The sequence below is a fragment of the Oratosquilla oratoria genome, chromosome 30, assembly GCF_046742065.1.
Source record: "Oratosquilla oratoria isolate Oo_2021 chromosome 30, ASM4674206v1, whole genome shotgun sequence".
NCBI lineage: Eukaryota > Metazoa > Arthropoda > Malacostraca > Stomatopoda > Squillidae > Oratosquilla > Oratosquilla oratoria.
This window is the reverse complement of record NC_134806.1, coordinates 41,421,363-41,426,212: the sequence shown is the minus strand read 5'-3', so window position 1 is coordinate 41,426,212 and position 4,850 is coordinate 41,421,363.

The following is a 4,850-nucleotide window of genomic DNA, read 5'->3' as shown; positions in this document are numbered from 1 at the left end:
CGCAAAGAAGCTCGTATAACTTTCAATTCCATTATCCATATCATTAATACATATAGCAAACATTATTGGGGCCAGAACTGTTCCTTGTGGAACTCAACTTATCACTTCATCCCAATTAGAATGTTTGTCTCTTATCAGCACTCTCATTTTTCTTTCATGCAAGAAGTCTTCTTGTATTACATCTATTATCCTTGAATAAAAACACATTAAGTTTGTGACCCATGATCGTCCTTGTCTAAATCCAAATTGCCTTGGTGTGTGTGTGTGTGTGTGTGTGTGTGTGTGTGTGTGTGTGTGTGTGTGTGTGTGTGTGTGTGTGTGTGTGTGTGTGTGTGTGTGTGTGTGTGTGTGTGTGTGTGTGTGTGTGTGTGTGTGTGTGTGTGTGTGTGTGTGTGTGTGTGTGTGCGCATGTGTTCATACACGCATGTGTTTCATACCCGGACACACACACACACACAACATTTGCAATCTCGTATCGGGAGAGTTCATTCACGTACAGCTGGACACAAATGGCGTTGACCACAGCGCTTGGTGGCACACCTGTGCAGCAGCAAAGGGAAAAGGTGACTTTCGGTCTCAGATCAGCGCCTCCTGGTGTAACTCTCCGTTCATGTAACTATGTTGAGTTATAATGGGATAACGCGAGGCATACACATTATCGGTCCATTACGAAGTTGAATGAAAAAAATAATAAATAAATAAAATAGTTAATAAATAAATAAAGATAAAATACATACATACATACATATACCAAGGCTTTTTCCCCCTTACAAGGGAGGTAGCCAAAAAGGAAAAGGCATAAAATCATTCCCACCCATTCCATCCCTGAATACACTCCACATCCCTCTACCCTCCCTCTTTTCTTAGCACCTCCTGGATGACGGGTCATCCCTGCACCTTGTCCACTGCCCTGGGTCAGAAGCAGTGTCGCAAGACACAGCACATCCACAGCAAGGCCGCTTCATTAAATCGGCGACCCCCCCTCTCCGTCCCCCCATTGCATGAAAGGAGAAGACGGGGAGAAATCCCCTCAGGCTGCGTCAAATTTTGCTCACACATACTACCTCACCCCCCATCCCCCCGCCCATTCCACTTCATGCATCACAACATCATCCATATACAATCATTCTCCATTCACCCCTGTCTTCTGTCCTCTCCCGTCCTAAATACTAAATACATGAATTAATAAAAATAATAGTTTCTACAGTTGTAAAACAAAAAATATATTCAAAATAAATAAACACAAACAAATATATAGATGTATAAATAATGAATAAATTATAAAGATGTAATTGTGATTGTGGCTGTTGCACACACTATGACTTATCATATCAGATAATAGTACCAACGATAAGAAAAAAGTGTTCAGTCATCCGACACCAGCAGCAACACACACACAAACACACACACACACACACACACACACACACACACACACACACACACACACACACACACACACACACACACACACACACACACACACTTGTGATGGAGCGACGGGTGAAAACCTCCCTTTGTGCTCGGTTGAGTGTATTTTTGCACTTTGCATGGGTCAGCTTGGTATGGTGATGAGAGGGGAGTCCTTTGATTCGATTAATTTGCTCGTCGCGAGATAAGAGTGGATATGATTTAGGTTTGAGACATATGACCTCATTAATCACTTTGCTTCCTGTTTCACTCTTCAATACATCCAGTTCCCCTTTGCGCGAATTATTATAAAGAGGATGGTCAGGAGAAAACTTGGAGAAATCGATGTAATCTTTGAGAGGGGCATTTTGAAACTCGTGGTGAATATCATTACATTCCTAGGATAGCATTTAGCTATCCGTGTCCGGATAGACCAAACTACATTTACGACCGTAAAGTGCCTAAAGCACGTTATAATGGAAAGCTATACATGGTACTAGGCGGGCTTTAATATGCGAAACCCAACATACACTGCTTGATCCATTATGAGAAAGGGTTTGCAAGTTGATCATAGTGCCCTGTCATGACCCAAGGCAACAGCACTTTCCAAAATAGGATCACGACATAGTCGTCGGAATCTGAGAACATTGCTTACATAATGATGATCCACACCGTGTCTAGTAACATCAAGCAGCCATCGGCCATAGATCGTATTACTCACCAGTGTTTTGTGACGCTCGGAGATATCAATTCGATTGAAAGGTTCGAGATATTTGGACTGACTGAAACTGTAAACACTGTGCACTGTTTCAACCTCCAATCCAAGTTTCATGAACAACTGCAAAAAAGCTTTAAAGAGATAAAATAGTCTCTTTCACCAAGGTGAGATGCCACTAATTTAGTGTTGTTACGCGGACAAAACTTGCTTGGAATAGGACGATAACATTTCGCTGCTTATATTCATGTGCGAGAGGACTAGGGGCAGATCGTCCGTAGCGATAGGAGCCTCATCTCTAACCTTCTTTATGTCACAATGTAGCCAGAAACCAGTACTGTCGCCATTGCAAGAGTGTTGGAGCAAAGCCTTGTCAAGAAATTCCTCCTGCTCATGAGGATCAAGTTTGCGAATATCCCCACGCGGGAGTTATCCTGACATGCAATAGCTATACAACGAGTTGAAATATAGGTACATCAGGTAGCGATAAGACCCCCCCCCACACACACACCACGCAGGTTCCGTTTTAGGAGCATAATACAGTTCATGATTGTAGCGCATATATCAAACTGAACGTCAGAGTACTTAAAAAAAAAAAAAAATTATAGGAATATTCGGACAGACTCCAGTAGTACACGCAGTCTAATCCATAGAGCTGGTGTATTACACGCTTCCAATTTTGATATACGTCGCACTGCAATCCAACATCAACTGTCAGATAGAGAAGTTCTGCAACGCCCAACAATTACAATCTATAAAGCAAAGTATTACATAAAAACAATCACAGATTAAAACTATCGGTAGAAACTCTTTCTATGACTTGGATTATAAGGGTTCGGGAATTGTTAAAGAATATAATGCCAAGTATTTTACTGATGCCAATACTCTCTCTCTCTCTCTCTCTCAAAAAAAATATATATAATAAAATCGTGCCAGGATAATGTAGTGCATCTGATATCACCGCTCTTAGATTTAACATCACTCGATCAATTTGTACTGGATTCCGTGTCTCTGAGAGTGAGTCTAGAGCAGCGGTTCCCAAATCAGGGGTCGGGACCACAAATGGGGTCGGAATGGTCATTATTTGGGTCATGGGCTCGGTGGGGTCGCTAAGGTATCGCCAGGGAATGGGTGTACAAAATACTAATTTTTATTTACTAGTACCACCATATAACCAAAAATTTTCAATAATGTTGTAAAGTGCGAAGTGTTAAATACTAACACCATTTTGTAATTGCCAAATCTGAGAATTTCATTTATGATTAGCTACCTTCTTAAACAAAATTTAAATGTTTTTTTTACTTAAGTACACCATATGACTAAAAATTATCAATAACATTGTAAAATATGGAGTGCTAAATAGTAACACAATTTTGTAATTGCCAAATCTGAGAATTTCATTTATGATTAGCTACCTTTTTTGTAAACAAAATAAAAAATAAAAATATAAATGTTTTGTTTCTCTTTCACTTAAATACCACCATATGACCAAAATTCTCAATAAAGCTGTCAGTGTAGAAAAAACATAAATAAGATACTTGGGATATAATAAGTAATATGTATACATATATGTATATATATATTTATATATGTACATATATATATATATATATATATATATATATATATATATATATATTACACACAGGAACCCACAGTCGGAGAAAGAATAAACTTCGAATAAAGAAAAATCCTATATTTCGGCTATCAACTGTAGCCCTCTTCAGGAAAGTACCTGAAGAGGGCTACAGTTGATAGCCGAAATATAGGATTTTTCTTTATTCGAAGTTGATTCTTTCTCCGACTGTGGGTTCCTGTGTGTAATTTACAAATGTGCTACTACATTTCTGTTTAGATATATATATATATATATATATATATATATGTATATATATATATATATTTATATATATATTAATATATATATATATATATATATATAAGCTTGGGAACCCCTGGTCTAGAGCTAGCTTCAAATCAATTTGTCATCAACACCGATCAAACAGTTAAAGGTTTCAGGCACTTAACAAATCTTTAACAATCGATAATAGTGAAATTAACAACGTATATAATAAAACCATTTATAAATCTTACGTCTTGGGCGCCAATCAAACGGCTATTATGATGGACCTACCCTGGAGTGAGGTAATTTCCGAGTTGCTATATATCACGATAACAGATTTAAACGCCTGGTCAGGGATTACAAAAGGAATGGCGTGCGTTATCAACACGGTCATTTGAGTAAAGTGTCAATCTCAGTTAACGGGCACACGGTATATAAGATTTCTAGCAAGTTTCCACATAAATATGCTCATTTATACTACACCACGTTAAGATCACTGGACCTGTAGACTGATCACTTGCAATTATGGCCTTTAATTTCCAATCAGAAAACATTCAGGATTCACTACCGCAAGAGAAAAATTGGGATTTCAGAATAAATTTGGAATTTGCATCACCTGTTGATAGGAACAGAATAGTTTTATTATACGGGGACACGATTGGAATAATGCCAATAAACGCTAATAGAAGGGTTAAATGTGATGTGAGGGGGTAGTCATTCGCAAGTCGTGGGCATGAACGCATTGGAACTAATAAACGCCGCCTCTCAGATACCTTCGTATGAAAAAAAAAAAAAACGCGTTTTAGAGTGGTATATTTCGCGGACGAGTTGATTAAGATTTCTAATGCCATTCAGATGGAACTCCACCCACAAATGATTATC